Genomic DNA, 25,445 nt, shown 5'->3' with positions numbered 1-25,445 from the left:
CCAATAGATGGTGCTCAAGCGCCTTAACGTAAATGTTGTCGGCAACAAACGACAGACGAATCATAATACGACGGCTATGGTTTCACTTGCACATTAACCATTCGTCCAATTCAATGTGCACGACTAACAACTTCAGCAGTCAACAGTTATTAGTCAGATAAACCCATTCATCATGACAAGGTCGTAAAACTAGGACGAGAAATATTGGTTTTTAATTGTCCTGAAGCCAAAACCCGCCTAAGAAGCAATATGACATCGCATTTTAATTGTTCTGAGACAAGAAACCGCATAATAACCAAATTCACAACGGTTTTTATTTGCCCGTGGCCAAAAATCGAATAAACAGTAAAACGACATGGTCTCTAACTGGTGTAAGATTCGAGCAAGACTTGTTCAATAAGCTGTCCAATGTTTTCTACCACAAGTTGAAATCGAGAAACAGAATGTTCCAAAACAGAACAGAGCACGTTTTGTACTATCGCGAAATAGGTGAGAGAGTGTCAGGGACATGATACAGAATTTGAGATGAACACAATTAAAACAAACGCGTTTTCCGCTGCGGAGGAAACTTCTCTCGAAATTTCAATTACCAACTTTAAACTCAGAATGCGAAAGTATTTTGTTGACAACTACCTACACAGGGACAAGCGATCACCACAATAAAATAATGGCAATCAGAGCTAGCACGGAAAGATATAGGTGTTCGTTTTATCCGCTCTCTGTTCGCGAGTGGTGATTCGATGAACCCTCTGTCAGGCACTTGACTGTGATTTGCAGCGTATCCATGTCGATTTAGATGTGGATCTAGAGTATCTCACGGATCACGTTCAGAATTTGTTGCGCATTTGCGTCCATTCAATTCAGCTACGTTCATAATTGGAGCACTCAACACAACATTTTTCAGATTACTCCACTGCCAGAAGTCAGACAGATTAAGACCAGGTGACCTGCACAGACGGCTGTATGAAATTCCACAGCAAACATTTGCCTTGCTAGTAGGTTAGCGGGAAGCAACTCCTTAACATGGGTGATTTTGTCTGGCTAACAATGCAGACTGTTTCGTAGGATTTTAAGCGTCGTTCTCGCAGGCATGCCCGACCTACGGGCAATTCCCCGTGTACTGCATGTTTGCGCAATAAAATCGATCCTCCAACCCCACCCCCGTTGCAATGCTATGAGCAAATCTTCGACGGACGTCAGATCAACTACTCTCCTCCCTCTAACACACTGCACTTCAAAGGAACGTCTTTTCGAATTTTGTAAACATTTTCTCCAGGCATCGGACCAATGCCTGTTTTCATATATTTTAGCGTCCAGAACTTCTTCAGGGCGCACAGACCCCGTTCTTGTAAAAGACATTTATTAGCAGCGCGCGATTCGGCAACGCTCGATCCTTCATGGAGAGTCAGGTTGGGCGACTCGGAAGCAAACTAAGGAACAGCTGCGTGCCGTGAGCGTGTTGGGCTGCATATTCTGACGCTTGCAGCTCCATCTGTCGGTAAAAGTTTCGTTAATATGCTTGATCGATGACACTTCCCCCTGCGTGAAAAATTTGCTGTTCAAATTTGGCGTCAATACTAGTCCAACCTGTTCAAGGCTTATCATCTGTGCATTACTACTGCCGGTAAGATGAACTTGAACCTACTTGCTGTAGTAGCGTTGGTCTCCCTTTTTTTTCCTTTTCTTTCTGGTCCATCGGTCGTCTGACTGGTTTGATGCGGCCCGCCACGAATTTCTCTTCCGTGCCAAACTCTTCATCTTATTCATGTCAGAGTACCACTTGCAACCTACCTCCTCAATTATTTACTGGACGTATTCCAGTCTCTGTCTTCCTCTACAGTTTTTTCCCTATACACCTTAGTTTAGTACCATGGAAGTTATTCCCTGATGTTTTAACACATGTCCTTTCGTCGTGTCCCTTCTTTTTGTCAGTGTTTTCCACATATTCCTGTCCTCTCAGAGTCTGCGCAGAACCTCCTAATTCCTTACCTTATCAGTCCACCCACGTTTCAACACCCATCACTAACACCACATCTCAAATGCTTCAATCCTCTTGTGTTCCGGTTTTGCTTGTTTCATTGCGATACAATACTGCACTTTAGACGTACATTCACAGAAATTTCTTCCTCAAATTAAAGCCTTTGTTTGATGCTAGTAGACTTTTCTTGGGCAGGAATACCCACTTTGCCAATACTAGTCTGCTTTTGATGTCTTCCTTGCTCCATCCATCATTGCTTATTTTGCTACCTAGGTAGCAGAATTCCTTAACTTCATCTACTTAGTGGCCATCAATCTTGATTTCAATTATCTTGCTGTTCTTATTTCTGCTACCTCTCATTACTTTCGTCTTTCTTCGATTTAGTCTCAACCCATATTCAGCACTCATTAGATTGTTCACACCATTCAGCAGATTAAGTCATTCTTCCTCATTTTCACTCAGGATCCCAATGTCATCAGCAAATCGCATCATTGATATCCTTTCACTTTATATTTCAATTCCACTCCCGAACCTTTCTTTTCTTTCCACCATTGCTTCTTCGATGTACAGACTGAACAGTAGGCGGCAAAGACTACATCACTGTCTTATAACCTTCTTCATCCGAACGCTTCGTTCTTGGTCGTCCACTCTTATGACTCCCTCTTAGCTCTTGTACATACTGTATATTACCGTCGCTCTCTATACCTTACCCCTATTTTTCTTAGAATTCCGAACATTTCGCTCAATTTTACATTGTCGAATGTTTTGTATCGACAGTACCATTTGGGATAGGAAAAGTCAATTTGGTGCAATGTTTCTGAGAGCGCAAGTTACGGCCAGGTGCGGGCCTGTTTAAAGTGAGTTACCCTCACCAGCAGTTGCGTAGAACCGCCAGAAATAGTACACGCAGTCGTTTGCATGGCGCAAGTCACAGACAGAAGGGGCGCACTAGCCAACCTAAGTGTTATGAATACATGACGCAGAGCAGCGCGTTTAGCAAAACAGAGGCGTGCAGCCGCATAGAAATAGATGCCAGGTCACTGACAAAGCATTCAAATGTGGCAGCTCTCCTGGACAACGGGTCGCGTCACACCACTAGGAACACGCAGCGGCAGATGGGGCACCAGCTTTCTAGTCCCCGGCGGACCGCTGGTTCGACTCTCTGAGGCCAACGCAGGCTCCATAGCCAGCCAGTGGCAGGCCACTCCATGGCTCACTACCGCAGGCTGTCGTCTTGCATCCCTAAAAGCACCAGAGACATCCAGGGCAAGGGCTGCAGATTCAGCTGCCGGATCGCGGGCGCATGTTGCCGCCGTGACCCAAGCCACACTGGTGGGGATGCATGGCATGGGGTACCTTGCAGTTGTCAGCAGGTGGTGCAGTGCAGAACGAAGGCTGCTGAGTCGGCTGCCAGCGCAGCCCTGATGGCGTCATATCACCGCGGCCGTAAAAGGCTGACGCATTAGCAGAGCACTTGATGGGTAGCTGAGATGGCGTCCTCAGCATTGTGGAACCCAGTCACGCAGACCCAGTTGAACACGGCACTGTAATTGGAAACAATAAATCACTTGGAAAGCTCGGATGAGTCTTAATACAGTGCCTTCTACCTCTTCCCACTACATTTGGTGTTTTTGTTACATTCAGTGTCAGAAGTTGCCACGCCATTTGATATGAGAATAGTGGACGTCGTCTGTACAGTACGACATTTGAGCCCACTGACTGCATTGCAATCACAAGATGTGGTGAGTTTTGACCAGTTTTATTTTGAGTGTAGGACTTTTTCTCTCTTTTTGTATTTTCAGTATGGCTCATGGCAGGCCATTGTAGATGTTTTGTGTGGGCATAGTATTTTTTATTGTCAGACTAAGTGTTGGTGTATTTGGGGCAGTAAGATTTGTTAGTTACTTTTTCATGGCATTTAATTACTTTTGTATTTGTTTGAGTATCATGATACTGAGTATGATGATACGGAGCTGTAGGAAGTCTGGTTATTCTCATACTTAAATGTTTTGTTTCAGGAGTAACTGGGAACGAAAGCAACACAACGGCAGAGTCAGGGATGCAAGGTGTGTTGGTACCAGAAGCGGCACAAATTTTGGTGGGAAAGGTAGCACAATTGACAGCGGGAAATATGCAGTTGAGAAGGGAATTAACATTTACAAGTGAGCGGGGAAACGCATCGAATCAGTCGTTTTTGCCTAGGATGTCTCAGCAGGAGATTGATCCAGCCACTGTGATCTTGATTATTCTGTTTTCTGGCAAGGCATCTGAAAATGTGCATTCGTTTGTGGAGGACTTGGAAACTTCAGCTGTGATGAATGGTTGGTTGAATGAACAGTTGTTGCATGTAGCCAAGATTCGATAACGGGTGAAGTGAATACATATGTAAGGTGTTCTGAGGCCTTAAGGAAGGCAGGGCAGTTTAAGCAATTGAAGGATCGGCATTGAAAAAGGTACAAGAAACAGAATAGCGTTTGGTACTTTAGGGAGGGGTTGAGTAAAATGACGAAGAGACAGGGGGAGACGGTAGAGAAATTTGCGGACAGAATAAGAGAAAATAACGAGTACACTTACGAGTTGGGTCAGATAAATGACGCGAAGTGTGTTCTGTTGCAGGAGGCCGAGCAAAGGGCTCTTGATGTAATTTTGAAGAGGTTATCGGTGCATATGTCACTGAAACTGCGTGAAGGGACTGTGAAAGATTTGCAGTCGGCCATTCAGCCATCAATCCAATGTGAGGAAATAGATGTGGCAACAGGGGTATGTGATACACAGACAGTGTTTACAGCGGGTATAAAATGTTATGAGTGTGGTCGTTGGGACATGTGCTGAGGTAATGTACCCAGTCACCGAAGAATAGAGGAATGGGTGGAAATCAGCAGTGTGGAGGATGGAGAAGTGGAGTTAGTAGAGGTGGACATTCATTAAACGGCAGAGGGAGCACAGGACCCACCTAAGGGGGCTCCCGTTTAATTTCAGTGCTATAAATACGTATGCAGAGGTGGAATGTTCAGGGCGCAAGTGTCCGTAGCTCCTAAGAGTTTAATGGGATGAAGGACGTTAGACCCACCACATTAAAGGCTGCGTGGAGTGGGGGATAAGGTTACGCCTTTGGGGTCAGTGACATTTGACTTTAGCATAGGGAAATTCCAATGTAATGCATATATTGAGGTAGTACCATGGGTAAGCGACGGCTACAACACGATCCTAGGAGTAGATTTCTTGCATCAAAATCGTGCCAAAATTGACCTTGGACAACGAACTGTGGAAATTGGTGGAATGTTATTTCAGCTAGGGGAAACTGTTATATATGCAGAGCTGTTGTGACGGGCATTCAGAATAATGAACAAACCATACTGAACCACGTACATTAGCATTAACGCTTAATTTGCATGAGTGTGTGTCTAGTGGCACCAGGAAGTCGCTTTGGGTAAGTGTAGAGTCAGATACACCTGTGGATAGGGTATGTGTTACTGAACCCTTGGAGGATAATGAATTTTTAGATCCATTACATTGTTTTGTGAAACATACTATAGCACACCTACAGGAGTTTATACTAGTATGCAGTTCATCGAATCAAACTTTAGAGTGTGTTATTACTCAGGAAAATGATGGAAATGAACATCCTGTAGCCTATGCATCTAGGCAGTTGAATGCAGCAGAGAGTAGTTACTCAACATCAGAGAGGGCCCTGCTTAGCATAATCTATGGAATCACATATTTTAAATGTTATTTATATGGGAAAACATTTCGGGTAGTGACAAATCGTGCTGTGTTGATGTGGTTGTTAAGGGTTGAAGGATCCATCCAGGTAAACTCAATAGATGGGCTGTGAGGCTTAGTGAGTTCAACTACAAGGTGGTTCACAAGTCTGGGAAGAAACACAGTATTGCAGAGCCACTAAGTAGGAAGGTGGCAAAAGTAGAAGTTATCGGTTATGGCCTAGCAATATGGCAAGATTTATAGGATTCAACTGTGGTAACTCTCCTGGATGGCTGAGCATGTCACACCACTGGCTACACACGGCAGCATATGGGGAGCCAGCATTCCAGTCCAAGGCGGGTCACTGTTTCAAGCCTCTGAGGCACATGTAGGGTCAGCAGGCAGCCAGCAGTGGGCCACTCCATGGCTTGCTACTGCGGTCAGTCATCTTGCCTCCCAAAATGTACCAGAGACATGCAGTGGGAGGGCTGCAGATTCAGCTGCTTGATCACACGCACTTGTTGTCGCCATGACCCAAGCCACGCCATCGGGGACACACAGCATGGGCCACCTTTCAGTTGTCAGCGGGTGGTGCTGAGTCAGGGCAGGACAAAGGCTGCTGGGTCAGCTGCTGGTGCAGCCCTGACAACGTCATATCACTGTGGCTGTACAAGGCCGACACATTAGCATAGCACTAGATGGGTGACTGAGCTGGTGTCCTCAGCATTGCGGGACCCTGTGATGTAGACCAAGGAGAATGTGGCACTGTAGTAGGAAACAAATCACTTGGAAAGTTTGGGCAAGTATTAATACGGTGTCTTCTACCTCTCCCCACTACATTTGGTATGTCTGCTACATTCGGTGTCAGAAGTTGCAACTACAGTTTTTTCCTAAATGCACAAATCCTCCATTACCAAATTCATGATGTTTTGATGCATCAAGATGCGTGCTATCAACAGATGCTTCCTTTTAGTTAAGTTGTGTCAGAAAATTTTTTTCTCTCTAATCTTCACCATCCTCCTGCAGTTCCACATGGCAATGTTGCTGACTTGTTTATCGTCCACATTACATTTCTGTACTAATGTCCAAATTAACATCTTCAGAAATGATCTAAAACATAAAATTATGTTGGGTATTAACAAGTTAGTCTTATGCAGAACTGTTTTTCGTGAATTTGTCAGTATGCATTTTGTATTTTTGCTGATTCTGTCATCGTCATACATTTTGCTGCCAAAATAAAAAAAGAGGAAGTTACAAGCTTACTATTTTATTTCGTATTCTTATTTCCTCAGCATTGCCTGACTCAGTTGATACTTTCTCACACGCACTACTCATCGTTTAGATTCTTTTCGTTACACAGAGATACTATTCATTCTGTTCAGATACTCTTCCAAGCCTTTCTACACGTTTTCCTGCAAGAAAAGGAAGAAGGCTGTACAAATGGAAATACAAAATATCAATCAAAATAACATATTCTTAATTCATCTATCGATATGCCGTAACTTTCACAGTATGAAGAAATTCTTAACTGCATAAGAAATAGCTATAGTTTTTACTATCATTTTCTTTCATTTGCAATGTATTGCCAAATCATCTGATCAGGCATCAGTGATGTGATTCTCTTAATATACTAAGGACACAGAAAGTACCACCTACACTGTTCTCCACAGACCTTCTTTAAAAAAAGAGACAACAGTTTGATAGGTGTTCTGTTTTAACTTAGGGCTAACATACAAGTTTTGACACATGGTGATGGTCTTAGATGCCTACCATACCAATGGTTATCAGCACTAAATCATTAACATATATTGTAATAATATCAATTTCATGCGTTCCACGAAACTGTCCATTTCTTTCTAGAGCTTGAAACTTATGGTCATGTTGCAGTCTTGGATCTTGAAGTAACGAGAAATGAAAAACTGCATTCTTTGAAGATCTTCAGAAAGTGAACTACGAATCTTGTGATTCCCAACTAGTCTTGCCACCTGAAAATTTGTACAGAAGCAGTGATAAAAAGAACGTCACTATACCGTACTTCGGAAAAACTTCACAGAAACTAGCGGACATTTTTCGACTATACAACGTCCAGCTGGCGTTCACAGCAAAAGGTATCGTAAGATATAGTTCAGAGCATGAATCTGGCAACAGGATAAGTAAATATGAACAGGGAGGTGTCTATTAAGTATAGTGTTCATTGTGTGAAGACTTGAAAGACTGCAAGGCACTCTCATTTCTGATTAGTGTTATGCCACTTCATGTTCTTAGGGAATATGATATTTATAGCAATTTGACTTGATACATCATGATGAAATGGTGGCCAGTATTTAAGGCTCTTGCTTGCGTGCTCCAGGGAAAGAATAACAGTAAGCTTTACCTGCGCTCGAAGGAATAAGGCGCCAATTTGAACGACTGCAGTAAAAGCACAGCAACGGTGGGTTGAGGAAGCGGGTTTTTTCTGTGGAACGTATGTGGAAACATTTCCGGACGCCCGAGTTCTGCGGTCTCATTGTGCAGACAAGTTGGTTGGCGCTGGTCAGGAGGAAACTGCGTCCAGGTAGACTGACTAGCGCCAGGAAATCGCCGCTGTAGTGGCCAGCGCACGCATTGTAGACCAGGGATGGGCCCTTGTTAAGCATGAAGCCGACAAGACAACTCTGAGAGTTCTGCGAATTTCACTGGCGCCGAAACGTCCAGACTCTGTTACAATACATATTTACGAACCACGAGACTCTTAGCAAGTTATGGCCATTCTTTGGAAACTTCGAAATGAACGCAACAGGGGAGATAACAAGTTTTTAGAGGAGGGGTACAGTTCCACCCCGGTCATATTGTTAGCAAAAGACACTGCGTCAATGCGTCGGAAAGAGGCCACGGAGCTGAATCTTTTTTCCTTTTCTCCCAATTAACTTTAAAGTCTCTGACTGGGCAAATCGGTGTATGCAGAGCAAGTGGCGCTGTGCAAGCTTCAAATGCCGCGATCCAACTCGTGATTGCCTTGTGCTAAAGTGGGGGAAGTCTAAGATGTAAATAGGCTTTTGCTACCGAGCTGGGGAGGAAAGCGGATACAGAGGGAAGACCACTCCGGTACTGGCGCTTTGCTAGTAAACAACTGCAGGTCTCTACCTAAACGGAGAGACTTGTGTCCTTTGCTGGTGTGACACTTAGAGCCTGTGCCGGTCACCTGCTGAACTGCCAGAGGTGCTGCTTGTAGCATACCACATAGAACGAGTGATGCGTGGGTGTAATTATTCGTCTAAACATTTGACATATTCCGTCACGCATAGTCCTGGCACAGAATCAAACTGGTTTGGCACACCAGCAAACAGGTCCACCTGCACACTGGAATCCACCTGAGTTTCAGAGGCTCATAGGAAAGTACCTGTGTTACGAATTAACCGAACGCGAGACCGCGATCTTGCATTTTTTGGGCGCGTGCCATTAATAACAGATTGCGGCAGTCGCTGATCGCATCGTGGTGTGCCGCCCTGACCAGCAGGAGGGTAAAGTATTCGCTGCTACGCCGTAGAACTCCAATATATGTTTCTCAGCACCCTGTTCTTTCGAACCACATTTTTCTTTTATTTTTTGAATAGTAGAGTACAGATGCTTGGTGGTGGCGTAGTTTTTGTGCCATAACCGGAATTCACGTGTATGAAGTCAGATAAAGCGATTAGTGTTCTGGTTAGTGTCGTGTGTCGATCCCCAGCTGATTACTTTGTCCACCATAGACCCCATGTAAGGGCCGGCCGAAGTGGCCGTGCGGTAAAAGGCGCTGCAGCCTGGAACCGCAGGACCGCTACGGTCGCAGGTTCGAATCCGGCTTAGGGCATGGATGTTTGTGATGTCCTTAGGTTAGTTAGGTTTAACTAGTTCTAAGTTCTAGGGGACTAATGACCTCAGCAGTTGAGTCCCATAGTGCTCAGAGCCATTTGAACCCCATGTAAGTGAAAGCGATTGTCAAATAAAAATGTTTGTGTGGCGTTTCTTTAGTCATTTTTGTTGTCTTGTGATGTTAAGGATGAATAAATCTGTTATGATTTAGATCACAACCTCTCTCTGTGTTCTGATAAACATTACCTTGCCATTTTTATTAAGGTACGGAAGGTACGCTGTTGGGGACAGGCGGTAACGTGCATTAGACCGTTCACATTTTTTGACCTATGTGTGTGTGTGTGTGTGTGTGTTTGTGTGTGTTTGTGTGTGTGTGTGTGTATGTCTGTGTCTGTGTGTGTGTCCGAATCTAGCTACATTCAGTTAGAATCTGGCTAGTTAAAGTCGTACTATAACATCTGTCGTCACAACGACCCTCTACATCTATCTACATCTACATCTACATGGTTACTCTGAAGCTCACACATAAGTGCCTGGCAGAGGGTTCATCGAACCATTTCCATACAACTTCTCAACCTTTCCACTCTCGAATGGCGCGTGGGGAAAAGGAACACCTAAATCCTTCCGTTCGAGCTTTGATTTCTCTCTTTTTATTATGATGATCATTTTTACCTACGTAAGTTGGTGTCAACAAAACATTTTCGCATTTGGAAGAGAAAGTTGGCATTAGAAATTTCGTTAATAGATCTCACCGCAAAGAAACCCGCCTTTTTTCCAGTGACTGACACCCCAACTGTCGTATCATATCTGTGACACTCTCACCCCTATTGGGTGATAACACGAAAAGAGCTGCCCTTCTTTGCACTTTTTCGATGTCCTCCGTCAATCCTACCTGGTAAGGATCCCACACCGCGCAGCCGTATTCCAGCAGAGTACGGACAAGTGTAATGTAGGCGGTCTCTTTAGTGGGTTTGTCGCATCTTCTAAGTGTTCTACCAACAAAGCGCAGTCTTTGTTTCGCCTTCCCCACAGTGTTATCTATGTGGTCCTTGCTCGTAATTGTAATTCATTGGTATTTAGTCGAATTGGCAGCCCTTAGATTAGTGAGATTTATCGTATACCCAAAATTTATCAGGATTTCTTTTAATACCCATGTGGATGAACTCGCACTTTTCTTTGTTTAGTGCCAATTGCCACTTTTCGCACCGTACAGAAATTCTCTCTAAATCATTTTGTAATTGGAATTGATCGTCTGATGATTTTACTAGAAGGTAAATTACAGCCTCATCTGCAAACAACCTATGGGGTCTACTAAGATTATCACCTAGATCATTTATGTAAATCCGGAACAGCAGAGGGCCTATGACACTACCTTGCGGAACGCCATGTATCACTTCTGTTCTACTCGATGATTTACCGTCTATCGCTACGAACTGTAACCTCTCTGAGAGGAAATCACGAATCCAGTCACACAACGGAGGCTCTACTCCATATGTACGAAACTTGATTAATAGTCGCTTGTGAGGAACGGTATCAAAAGCCCTCTGGACACCTAGGAATATGGAATCGATCTGAGATACCTTGTCGACAACACTCATTACTTCATGGGAATAAAGAGCTAGCTGTGTTGAACAAGAACGATATTTTCTGAATCCGTGTTAGTTATGTGACAGTAAGTCATTGCCTTCAAGGTGATTCATAATGTTCGAGTACAGTATATGCTCCAAAATTCTACTGCAAATTGAGGTCAGTGATATGGGTCTGTAATTCAATGGGTTACTCCTATTTCCTTTCTTGAATTTTGGTGTGACCTGTTCTACTTCCCAGTCCTTAGGAACAGACGTTCGTCAAGTGAGTGGTTGTATATTATTGCTACGAAAGGCGTTATTGTGTCTGCATACTCTGAAAGGTACCTGATTGGTATACCATTAGGACCGGAAGACTTGCCTTTCTCAAATCACTTAAGAAAAACAAGCCTTCCGGTCCAGATGGTATTGTGACTGATCTGTGGTCCTGTTCCCTTTTTGTGCAATGTTATCCGCCAATCTCAAAGTTTTTGTTGCCTGCCCGTGTACCGTTATACTTTCTTCAGAGACTTCACGTGGTCTTGGGGTAGCGTCACTGACTAGTTTTCAAAATGTCCTGCCTCCCGGGATCAAATTTCGCCACTGCTTAAGATTCCAACAAAATTCAGCAACAGTGGCGCCGGAGACCTCCGACATAAGAGGTTAGCCAGGGTCTGCCAACGAAGTTCTTTACAGAGCGCAAGAGCAGGCCGAGATTCAGGTTCTCTCTTGCCCATAGGGTGGGCAACTGCCCTTAAACGGATGAAGAATCAGCAATAACCAACCGCACGAAGATGCAGTAAGCAGTGGAAAACACTATACTAAAGTCAGATAATGAGTACCCACAGGGCATGTGGACTGCAATTGAAAAAAATGTCTTCATGATCTCACCAGTGGCAAGTATTCCGGACCAGTCGCCCATCTGGCTCTTCTGGAGTGAACGGTGTGAGGTGGCCATAAGAAAAAGACTGAATAGCCAACAAAAGGATAATGTTTTAAGAATAGCGGCGCAGAAATTCAGAAGTTTGAACGTGGCAGAATAGGTAGAATATATGAAGAGGGAAGTGCTTATGCCCAGTCAAGATACAGTGAGGCTCAGTGAAATGAATTGGAAAGAAGAAACCGATTTCTGGTCAGACAATTACAGGATAGTATCAATACCAGCAGCAAATGGCGTAACGGGAGAAGAGTTCGTTACGAATAGGGAAGTAGGACAGAGACTGATTTGTTGTGAATAATTCACACAGAGGGTTGTCTTAAGCAGGATCAAAAAGCCTATGTCCCAGGCAGACGATGAGGAGGAAGAGAAGGATATGAGGATATTTAAGGGGTAATTCAGATAGTCAGGAGAGATGAAAATTTAATAGCCATGGAGAATTGGAATGTAGTTGTAGGGGGAGGAACAGAAGAAAGGTTTAAGGGAGAATATGGGCTTGCTAGTAGGAATGAGAGAGAAGAAATCCTAACTGAGTTTCGCAATAAATTTCACCTACTCCGATCAAGAATCACAAGAGGAGGAGTATGTTTGGAAATACGGGAGATATGGAAAGATTTCAGTTGGTCACGTTGTCAGGCAGCGATTCCGAAATCAGATACTGCATTTGAAGACATTCGCTTGAAGATCTGTGAGGGTACAGATCATGCGATAAGGAATATGTCAATACGTGGTTGAGCTGAAGAGGAGCGGACATCTCTAAAACAGTCAATCCAGAAGTCAGAAAGAAATCCACAGGCACAAAAAAATGGTTCAAATTACACTAATGTCTATGGGACTTAACATCTGAGGTCATCAGTCCCCTAGAACTACTTAAGCCTAACTAACCTAAGGACATCACACACATCCATGCCCGAGACAGGATTCGAACCTGCTACCATAGCAGCAGGGTTCCGGATTGAAGCCCCTAGAACCGCTCGGCCACAGCGGCCAGCAAACCATACGCACAAGGAAGGTAACTGCGAAGAAACCAAGCATAACAGGAGAAATACTTCTGCTGGTCTACAAAAGAAGGAAGTAGAAAAATGGTCAGGGAAATTCAGCAACACAGAAGTACAGATGACTATGATATGAAACAAACAGGAAATTCCTGGGAAGGCGAAATGGCTGTACGCAAAATGTGAATAAATCGACAAGGAAATGATTGTCGAAAAGACTGTATCAGCATACAGAAATATCGAAACAACCTTCTGTAAAATTAAAAGCAAGTGCCGTAGCATTAAGAGTGCCGATCCCACTGTCAAATACAGTGGGGTCAGTGAATAGGCGGAAAAAGCACATTGAAGGCCTCTATGATGAGGGGACTTGATTGTTGACGTAATAGGCCAAGAAGCAGGAGTCGACAGGTTCGAGATAGTGGGCTCGTATCAGAGTCAGGATTTAAAAGACCTTCGGAAGACTTTAGATCAAATAAGAGGCAAGGTACAGATAACATTCCATCGGAGTTTCTAAAATAATTGGGATAAGCGGCAAAAAACGGCTATTCCCGTTGGTGTGTAGATCGCATAATACTGGTGATATACCGTCAGATTTTCGAAGAACATGTTCCATACAATTCTGAAGATCGAAATGAGCGTATGGCGTCAGTGGCCGGGAATTCCCAGACGAAAAGTTCAGCGGGCAAGTGCAGGTCTTATTGAGTGCGACACCACACTGGGCCACCTGCGCGTCGACAATGCGAATGAAATGATGATGATGACAGCGCAACACCCAGTCCCTGAGTGGAGAAAATCTCCCGCCCCAGCCGGACATCGAACCCGAGCTCTCGTGCGTGGCAATCCAACGCGCTGACCATTCAGTTAATGGTGTGGACGTTCTGAAGATAGCAAGAGCCGATAATTGGGACAATTATTACAGCTTGAGCTCAACAGTTCATGCATTCAAGTTGGTGAGAAGAATAACATACAGGCGCTGATGACCTCGATGTTGAGCGCCCATAAACCCCCCCCCCCCCCCCAATAACATACAGAAGTAAGGAAAAGAAAATTGAAGGTCTGTTAGAGGAACATCAGTTGGCTTTAGGGAAGGTAAATGCACAAGAGAGAAAGATCTGGCCTTGTGGTTGATAATGGAGACAAAACTGAAGGAAAATCGAGAAAATCTCGACACTTCCCAAGAATTTGCCGATCTGGAAAAAGTATTCGGCAATGTAAAATATCGCACTGTAAAATGGAGCAAGGTGTCTGCAATTCTCAGAAAAATAGGAGACTTTTTACTGAATGACAGTGAATATACAATGTGTACGGGAACCAAGAGGAAAGAATAAGACTGTGACACCAAGAACGAAGTGCTTGGATTAAAAATTGTCTAAGACAATCGCCCATTCTGTTCAGTGTACACATCGAAGAAGCAATGACGGAAATAAAAGAAAGATTCAGAAGTGGAATTGAAATTCATGGTGAAAGGATTTCTGTGATAAGATTTTCTGTTGACATTGCTATTCTCAGCAAATGTGAAGAATTGTTACAGTGTCTGTTGAATGGAATGCACAGTCTAATGAGTACGGAATATGGATTGAGAGTAAATCGAAGAAAGACGAAAGTAATTTCCAGAAATTATAGCAGGGAGTACCACAACAACAGAACTGGGACTCACAAGGTGGACTAAGTTAAGGAATTCCGTTACATAGGCAGCACAATAACCTATGATAGACGAAGCAAGCAGAGTAGCAGTGGCAAATAGTGCGTTCCTGCCCAAGAAACGTTTACTGGTATCAAAATAGGCCTTAACTTGAAGAAGAAATTTGTGGGAATGTACTTTTTGGAGCACAGCATTGTATAGTAGTGAAACAAGGACTGTGTGGAAAGCGGAACAGAAGAGAATCGATACATTTGAGATGTGGTGGTGCAGAAGAATGTTAAATGTTAGGTGTACTGAAAAGTTAAGAAATGAGGTTTCCTGCACAACTGGCAAGGAAAGAAATATATGGAACAGAAGAAGAGAGTGGATGATAGGACACCTGTCAAGTATGAGGGATTAACTTTGATAGTACTAGAGGGAACTTTGGACGATAAAAGCTGTAGATCAAGAAAGAGATTCGAATACATCGAGCAAATAATTGAAGACATAGGTTGCAGTTGCTATTTTGGGATGAAATGGCAAAGAGGAGGAATTCATGGTTGGCCGCATCAAACCAGTGGACACAATGAAGAATAAAAAAAAAAATCCCTTACACCAGTTTCATTTTCTGAATTTTTATGTTTTCTCCATTCATCAGTTAAACTTCGAGTATCCAGCGATATGCAAGGAACTAGATCTTATCTTCTTACCAATGTGATCTTCTATTACGTCTACTGTTTCATCTCTCAAAGTCGTTTATTGTGGTGCTTTCCCCTGTTGTAGTCAATCGTTGCCTAATGCTCCGTCTTAAACTTTTAACAAACTCTGGTTTTTTATGTTATCTTGGTTTCATCTCCTTAAATTCCCAGCTTTTTGCTGTTTCTTCACATTTAATCTACACTTGATATCCAAGAAATTGTGGTCAGAGTCCATATTGGAGCCTGATAAATCGACCGGCAACCGTATCCGGCTCATGATTGATATCAATACAGCCCACGGAAGGTATTCGTGGGGGAGAGTTTGTATTAAGGTACCCTCAGCCGTTCAATATTATTGTCAATACGTCAACAGAATGACCTTCTGAGGGCAAGTATTGTCAGTACCATAGTTATTGACGGACAGTATTAATGCCGATCTAAATATTCTTAGTATTACCAGTTCGTATTGAGCCTGTGAGGACTCATATTATCTGTTTGACAATTCACCATTCCCTTCATCGCACTTTTCCAATTTGGGTTGTGTGTAATACAGACGATATATGCTTAGGTCAAGCGATTTTGACTTTTAAACTTCTTAAAGTGATTAATGTAATAATGTCTTCATTTTTATAATGTTACAGAAACAAACCATGCCAATGCGACCAGCCATAAACAAATAGTTTTCGACAAATATTTAAAACATGTTTCCTAATAGGGTTTGAAAATATCAACACAATAGAACGACTTGCCAGTGGCCCAAAAGCGCAAGGGTTTCATAATTACTGGTCGACTGGGAATTTCTACCTCAATTGCGTATTTTATTTTTCTGTTCTTTCTTGCTTTAACATTAAATGATAATTTTACTGCGTTGTAGATGTATTAGAACATCACAAATGTTGAAACGAAAGGTTTGGATCAGCTGCAATCAGTTTCTTTTATATCTGTTTATTTTTCCGTGATGACATTTTCAGATATCTGGAATCCCTTTTCAGTTGTTTACATTTATTAACATGTCGTGAATACTGTTTTTTTTTTTTTTTTTTTACTAACGGCAAAGCAGAATTTTGCACTGAGGTTAGCAATGTCGTGAACAAATCTTATCAATGATTTCCTTTCACTTTGAGTTTTAATTCCACCCTCGAACCTTTGTTTTATTTCTGTCATTGCTTCTTCAATGTATAGATTGATTAGTAGAGACGAAAGTATACACCCCTGTCTTAGACCATCTTTAATAAGAGCATTTTGTTCTTGGTATTGTGTTCTTATTGTTCCCTCTCGGTTCTTCTACGTATTGTATATTCCCCTCCTTTCCCTACATCTTACCACTTTTTTTTCAGAATTGCGAAGGTCTTACACAATTTGAGGCTGTCCAATGCTTTTTCTGGGTCGACAAACCCTGTTAACGTATCTTGATTTTTCTTCAGCCTGTAAGACGTCGTGGTCTCCTGACCTTCACTGCTTACATATTCCGCCGTCACAATCATATTCCGCACATCAAGACGCTCCACTCGAACCCAGACTCGATAAGAAAAGTCAATGTTGTACGAATTCATGTAAACGATATACAAATAACTAGTAAATAGCAGGTGTGCACCGAGATTGAAATACTCGAGGCTGGCGTACGCACACACATTCAAGACACGACGGTCGCAAGGGCTTTTGTTTGGGAGAGGCAAACCGCAACCTGGGGGGCCGGTCCCTTCAAGGACGAGTCAACCTATCTACGGCGGCCGGCGACCGCCTGTAGAGCAGACAGCATTCGCCCGAGTGAAAGGGAGAATGACCCCATCCTCGACTTAAAAGCAAATTCCGCTACATTGTGTAGGAGCGCTCAGCCTACACATTCTTTACAAACATACCACACAGTTTCAGAGGTTTTCACAGGGAGACAGCAAACCCCAAACGCCGATGCTACAGATTTCCGGATTGGTCGCCTTAAACGAAACGTCATTCTCCCGTTTTAGAAGAGCAGTGCAGATTGGCAGACGATATTCCTGACACCTTTAGCTGAAGGAGTAATGGAAGAGACTGAAAGATATACCCCTTCATGTCTGGTGTGGAGAGAGCCGTTCTGTTGTCGCTCTTGGAGCAAGACCATGTAACGAGAGCGTGTGCATTTGTACGTGTACTCAAAGAGTGAGGAACAAGTCTCTCCTCAGTACTTCACTGGGAGAGCACCTCTGTGGAGACCGAATCGGAGTGTGACTCTATATTGAGTCCTTGTGATTGAGCATTGTGCACTGTGTTGGCTGCCACACTTATTGTGCGATGTGAATGGATGGAGTTGTAGTTAAACGCATGTGAGCGAATTTTTTAGTGGCATCATAGAGGACTGGTTATTTGGCTGATGTACCACACCAATAGTTAGACTGCCGAAGGTCAATCCAGATAGAGCGAGAGTTATCTTATTTGTGAGCATTAAGTGGCGCAGACAGTAATCATCGCAGCTATTGGTGTTGTGCATTACAGGTCTTGCGAACCTCATATTTTCTCACTGCATTTCACACGCGACAGCATCAACCAATCCTAGCAACATTCTAATGGATGATTATTCAAGTTGAGTAGGCGCGGCTCTCAGCCATTCTGCCAAGTCAATAACATTCTTAAACTTTGTATAGAAATTTCATTAGCGAATCCTATCCTTAAGAGGTAACTTCACATTCCAAAAAGAACCCAGAAATAACATGTTCAGTTCATGACTAAAAGTGCCATCGTGATTTCTCAGAATTTTTGCAAAATAAATAGTAATTTTCGTTACTTTCATGTTTTTCTTACACTAACTAGCACTACTCCAGTACCCAAGTATCCCACTACCTACGTAAGGAATTTTGTGAATTTTTATGTCATGTCCTTACAGCGGACTACTCCAGGAGATATTTATTGCTGAAAATTTTTCAGGTATTTCTCTTTAGAACGTTAGGAGCGTCTGTGTGAATTCTGTAGTAGTATGGGGGTGGAAATTGCACCTTGCAGGAGCCACAGGGCAAAGGGTACATTTCAGATTAATCCGTTGTGCAGAATGACAGAATAGCACCCATGTCGCTCACAGAAAAAGGTGTACCCTGCCAGGATAGGTAAAATAGGTAACCTGCCAGGATAGGTAAAATAGTAAATCTACCAGGATAGGGATGTGTCAGGATAGTTAGGTATGGCAGGTCGCAGCAGTAGCACTTTGAATAACTTTCTTTCATTTATTAAATAGCTATATGCAAAGATTAGGACCAGAATAGATATAGGTAGTGAAGAAAGCAGAATTGTAGGGAAAAGGGCGTGTGTTATTGTGTTGGAAAAATTTTGCCTTTTTTTACGATTTTGGTGTAGCTGTTAGGGCAGTGGATTTTCAGGTGATAGGCACAGACGCAGAGCGACGCAGAGATGCAGTGTGACGCCGCATCATATAAGTTATAACTAAGAAATAACATTTTTCTCCCTTTGCAAGCGCACAGGCGGGGATTGGAGACTGTAGCAGAGCAGAGAGAACATTAGCCGAGAAGTCACGGCGTTGTTGTTGTTGGTTCAACGAACTGGTCAGTGGTCGTACAGTTTTGTAGTTAGGGTTGTGGAGTGTTGAAAGAATTTCCATGTTAACGAGAGCACAAGCCTAGGGGTTACGTGAGAGACAGCAAGTAGACAAGATGGGGGAGAATCAACCAGATAGACAGCAAGTAAACGACCTTATTGAGAATAGGACAGAAAGTGAACCTGAGAATAGGACTGAAGGTGGATCAGAGAATAGGACAGTCGGGGAGCTGCAGAATCAGCAGGCTCAGTCAGACTGGGATAAAATTGAGACAGATCAGACAGATGGGAATCGAAGGGACGGGAACATCGAATTTCCAGAATATGAAATTCCAGGTAGGGAACATTCTGAGCCAGAAACAGACAGCCCACGTAGGAAATGGCAAAGACCCACACGCTCACAATTCTTGCTTCCATTATTAGCCACAATGTCAGAACTGCCTCTGTGCTGCCTTTATCTTTCCTAATGCCAAACTGATCATCTAACTCATCCTCAATTTTCTTTCTCAGTCTTCTACACGTTAGTCTTCTCAGCAGCTTGGATGCTAGAGCTGTGCGATAATTCTCACACTTGTCGGTTCTCGCAATCTTCGGAAACGTATGATTGTATGTCACTAACACATACATTATGTACACATACGTGAACAGGAAGGCGTGGCAGAGAGTGAATTTTTCTTATGAGAATTGATAGCAAATCAACACCGACAACAATACTTCAGGCAATAATTTCAAAAGTTCGAATGGAATGATATCAATTCTTTCTAAGTTATTTGACTATTTAAGTCTCCGAAAGCTCTATTAAATTCTGATTCTAATACTGGACTCCCTATCACTTCTCCATAGACTCCTGTTTCTTCTTCTATCACGTCAGCAGACAAGTCTTCTATCCCATAGAGCACTTGAATGTACTCTTTCCACCTGTCCGTCTCTCCTCTGCATTTAACAGTGGAATTCCCATTCCTCTCTTAAGATTAGCGCCCTTGCTTTTAGTTTTCTATATTCTGAGTCGGTCTTTCCGACAATCATGTCTTTTTCGACTCTTCACATTATTCATTCAGACATTTTATCTTATCTTCCTTACACTTCCTGTTTATTTCATTTCTAACTGACTTGTATTTCTGTATTCCTGAATTTCGCCAAACATTTTTGCACTTCCCTCTATCATTGCTCAATTTCAGTATTTCTTCTGTTACCCATGTTCTTCTGTTACACATGTTCTTCTTTGCACCTATAGTTTTCTTCTAACTTCTGTGGTTGCCCTCTTTAGAGATGTTCATCACTCTTCAACAGAATAACCTACTGAGCTATTGCTTATAGTAATATTTATAGCCTCAGGGAATTCAAGCGTACGTCGTAGAACTTTCGTATCCCACTTCTATGATCGTTGATTCTTCCTTACAAGTCTCTTTTGACTTCAGCCTACTCTTTTTCACTACCAAATTCTGATCTACGCCTGCGTCTGCTCCTGGGGACACGTTACAATCTCGTATCTGATTTCGGAATCTCTGCCTTAGCATCATGTCGCTAAAATCTTCTAGATCTCCTGGCCTTTTCGAAGTATGCCTACTCCTCCTCTGACTCTTGAACAGAGTATTAGGTATTAGTAACTGAAATTTATTGCAGACCTCAATCAGCCTTTCTGCTCTCTCATTCACGGTACCATGCGCATATTCTCCTGTATCTCTTCCCTCGGATCCCCTCCCCCCCCCCCCCCCAAAAAAAACCACATTCCAGTACCCCAGGCCAATAGATTTTCATCTCTCTCAATACACTGAATTTCCCGTTCAGTTTTTTCCTGAAATTTCTCTCTCTTCATCTTAGGCTAGCGACGTCGGCATATATGCCTGAAGTGTCGTTGTCGGTGTTGATTTGCTTTGGATTCTGTCTTCAAATGTGTGTGAAATCATATGGGACTTAACTGCTAAGGTCATCAGCCCCATAAGCTTATACACTACTTAACCTAAATTATCCTAAGGACAAACACACACACCCATGCCCGAGGGAGGACTCGGACCTCCGCCGGGACCAGCCGCACTGTCCATGACTGCAGCGCCTCTGACCACTCGGCAAATCACGCGCGGCGCTATAGATTCTGATGAGAACATCCCTGTGGAACAGTCCATTCACAGTAACTCACTCTCTGCCATGGTTTCCTATTTGCAACGCATCCTATACCTGTAAATTGCTGCTGTTGTTGATATTACCCTCCACTCATCTGACCCGAAATCCTTTTCCTCTTTTCATTTCACATCAGTGATCTCAACTATTTCTATAGCCTTCATATTTCCCTTTTCATATTTTATACCGCTTTCAAACTTCTGACATTCCACTTCCCGACTCGTAGGACGTTATGCCTTCATTGGTTATTCAGTTTTTTTCTCATGCTCACCTCGTCCTTGGCAGTCCTTTCCAAGAGCCAAATGGAGGACTAGTCCATAATCTTTTGCCTCTGCAGAGCCCCTCATGAAACTTTTTCATTAACAAGCTACATGTCCTGTGGATCCATAAATCATCCTGTGGATGCACAAGTCACCGACCCATGTCGGATGGTTCAGTCTTACACTAGGAGAGAATTCAGCTAGGCGTGCACGGTGCCTGTAATAGCCATAGAAGGCCCAATGACACTGGCAGACTAAGTAAACATTATTGTGGGCCACCTGAATGGCTTCATGCTTTATTACCTCGGTGATGCCAGTGGAATCTTGAAACTGGATAACTGTCCGTGTCACAATGCTAGAATCGTGTTACAATGCTACTGTTGAGAGGAATCATAATGAAAGCCCAGTGATGTCTTCGCCACCAAATTCAGAATCGTTTTAGAATGCTACTGTTGAGAGGCATCATAGGGAAATCACAGTAATGTCTTCGCCACCAAAATCACTTTGTCTCAACCAGATGGAACGCATCTGGATTCTATTAGGATCCATGCCCACAAACCACAGGCGAGCAGTTTACGAATATTGCGTGACTTTTGCGTAGACATCCGGAGCCATCTAGTATATCTAAGAGGGTTGCCCAGAAAGTAGCGCACCGCATTTTTTTTCTCAGCCGAAACCAATGCTATGAATGTGACACGTTACGTAAAGGTATGTATTATTTGAAGTCTCCGGAGTGAGCGCGCGATGTTTCCGACACTTCCGACAGATCGCGTAGCTGCAGGACAGTTTCAAGATGGCGTCTGTAGGCTATATATGTTACAAGAAACTTACTGTCATTGAATTTCTCACTGCGAAGAAAAAAACTGTGGTGAATACTCACACCCACTTGTGCAAAGTCTATGGAGCATCTGCTGTCGACAGAAGTACAGTTAGTCGCCGTTCACCGAGGGTGAGATCATCAGAAGGCGGTTCGGTGGAGCTCCACGATTTGCAGCGGTCGGGCAGACCGTCCACGACTGTCACGCCAGACATGTTGCAGCGAGATGATGTCACTCGCGAGGATGCCATTCGTGGAAGCCATTTTGAGGACGATGAGGAGGTGATTCACACAGTGGAAGGCCTTAGAATGCGATGGAGATTACGTGGAAAAATAGGGTGTGTATATAAAACACCATTCTTTCGTGTGGGTAATTCTCGTTATGTTCAGTTAAGAATTGTTGAAGAAAAAAATGTGGTGCACTACTTTCTGGGCAACCCTCGTATCAAGGACGTATTGATTCGATGCCTCGTAGAACCATTGCTATACTACATTCAAAAGCGAACTAACTTAGTATTAAGCTATTGGTGATAATGTTTTCGCTCATCAGTGTAAAGAAATTGTTTATTTTTGAAAATTATGGATTTCATCAGAAATAATTATATAGAGGACGAGTCCGTGCTTCACTTCGTGGACATGGGACGGTCAAGTTAAATGTGAATTAATTACAAATTGTGTTTGTAGACGTACTTCAGTGTCGAAGTGGTAATTAAAGATGCAAATTGTCTGAAGTATGCAGCTGCTAGAACTGGAGATTGGATAAAAATACGAGGAGCGTTCAGTAAGTAGTGCAGTAAATTTTTATCGCCCAGTTGCGATTGAAAGAAATCAAATTTCCCTGTTCAACCTGTTTAGTTTATGACTTTGCGACAGGTGGCGGCGCTATACGCAACCTTCAAAATGGCGTCCGTAGTACAGGTTCGTTTGGAGGTTCGTTTCAAGTACAGAGCTTCTGAGTTTCTCTTAGTGGAAAATCAGAGCTTCGTTGGCTCTTGCAGAATATCAGCGGAGACCTGGGAGTGAACAAAAGAACGCTGAGTCTTTGGACGAGGCATCCGTCATCAAAGCAACAAGGTTATGTAAACCTGTCCGATCTCTCACGCGCCGCCCGGCTGCACACCACTTTGACTCCTGCAATGTTACAACGTGCAGAAACTCTCATTCGGGGTGATGGATGGATCACAGTCAGGCACCTTACTTCTTAGCTGGACGTCTGTGTCGGTAGTGCTGACACAATCGTACACTAGTTGAGTTACTCAATGGTTCCTCGCCGCGTAACCGAAGACCATAAAGAGCACTGTAGGACCATCTGTGCGGAACTGGTTGTGCGTTACGAGGCTGATTGTGAAAGTTTTTTTGTCGAAAATCGTCATTGGCGATGAAGTTTGGGTTCATAACTTCGAATCAGAAACCAAACAGCAGTCCACGAGGTGGCGCCACGATGTCCCCTCCGAAGAGAAACTGCAAAGCCGCACCCTCAGACGGTAAATTCATGGCGACGGTATCGCAGATTCCGACTCCAGTCTGTTTGGCTCAATGAGGGATACACTCCGCAAGAATCATTAGTCGATGATGTGAGGTTGCTGATACAGAAACACTCTGTCTCCGACGTCGACATGTGGAGTGCATTACAGCCCCTTCCAGTAAGAGGGCGTAAGGCCATCGCATTGGACAGATATTGTGTAGAAAAACACGGTTTCGTGTCCAGAAGAGTGGGGAATAATATGACGTATGGGATTACTGAATAAAACACACCTGCTTTCGTTGCATTACCTATTGAACTCCCCTCGTATGAAAACGCCGTTCGAGATTCATACTAGAACATAAACGCAGAAGCTATTCAAGCTTGCAGGTTCCGCTGTTGTTTTTGACAACTAACAACATGTACACAATGTCGTCGAAATGCTGCAGGCGTAGTAGTGAGAACAGCGTTCTATGTAATTCAGAATTTGAACGTGGGACAGTTGTCGGTACTTGTTTGATGAGTCCTTCCGTAACAGAGATAGCCAAAGACACACAGTTTCCAAGATCTATACCGCATGCAGAACGTCACTCGCTAAGTCACAACGAAGTCGAAAGCGTGTATCGAGTGATCGTGACATCCGGTGATGATTCGGGCAACCGTATCATGGTATCCCGTGGGCTAACTTGTTACACTGCAAGGTTGCATTATTGTCAAGGATTACGTAAATATTTTGGCTGATCAGATCCATCCCATGGTACACTGTTTGTTCACCATTGGTGACAGTGTTTTCCAAGACGACAGAGCTCCTATTCACGCAACTAGCATCATTCAGGAGTCATTCGTGAGGATGAGGATGAGTTGTAGCATCTCCTCTAGCCACCACAGTCATCATAACTCAATATTCTCAACATTATGCAGCCTTTATGGGTTACTTTGGAGAGAAGATGATCAGTGTCCACCTCCATCATCATTACTTCAACTTTCCACTATATCACAGGGAAAATGGTATATGATTCCCTCGAAACCCATGCAAGACCTGTAATTATTCATTCCGAGATGACTAGAAGCTATTATGAAAGTCGAAGATATTCCCACATCGTATTAGGAATTATAATATGTTCTGTTTCTTGTATTTCTCTAAACTTTTGTCCTCCCCTGTATACTACATTTACTTTTATTTTTCATGAATCATTGAATCATCCCATGGTTAAACAGCGTTTTCACCTGCAGCTCATATTATCACTGTCCTAAATAAACTAACTTTTATTCTAAATTAAAGATGTTTTGCCATAAAATTAATATTTTCGGAACCCCAGCGTACTGACCCTTCCCAACTGATACTACGAAACTTCTCAGCTGATTCAGTATCTTGTGATAGGTATCATTTCTCACCTTAGAACCTCTCTAGGTAAAGATATATTATACTTACCGTGTTTCAATAAATACCCGTTATCGTGAATATGTGGTCACAAAGAATAGATTATGGATAAAAATTCCTAACTATCAATCAGTTTTACGTTAACAACCGTTAGCTATCTGAAAAGGACAAGTAATGCCAATGAAAAGAATTCTGCATCAAAATACTGCTCATTAACGCTTTGTATTGGACGCAGTATCACTGTGTAGTGTCATATTAGTTTAGGACATAAAACATTGGTGATGAAAATGCGTCCTACGTGTGTGAGAGCCGAACATAGTGGTTTTCTCCTTGAATAAATCTTTACAGAATGAATATATTACGTAAAACCGGCAGCTGTAATTGTATTTTTATTTTTGAAAGTATTTCGTCTAGTAGAAGATGCCAGCTTGTCTGTATCGTATCACATATTTTAGTAGAGGCATGGTGATTTCTTAACCCCATCATGGGAGAAACACGTACTGAAGTGTTTGAAATTTGACTTAGTTTAGCCATGATTAAGTGACTTAGTTTCTGTTACAA

The sequence above is a fragment of the Schistocerca serialis genome, chromosome 1 (genome assembly GCF_023864345.2).
Source record: "Schistocerca serialis cubense isolate TAMUIC-IGC-003099 chromosome 1, iqSchSeri2.2, whole genome shotgun sequence".
NCBI classification, from domain to species: Eukaryota; Metazoa; Arthropoda; class Insecta; order Orthoptera; family Acrididae; genus Schistocerca; species Schistocerca serialis.
Note: the sequence above shows the minus strand (reverse complement) of the source record.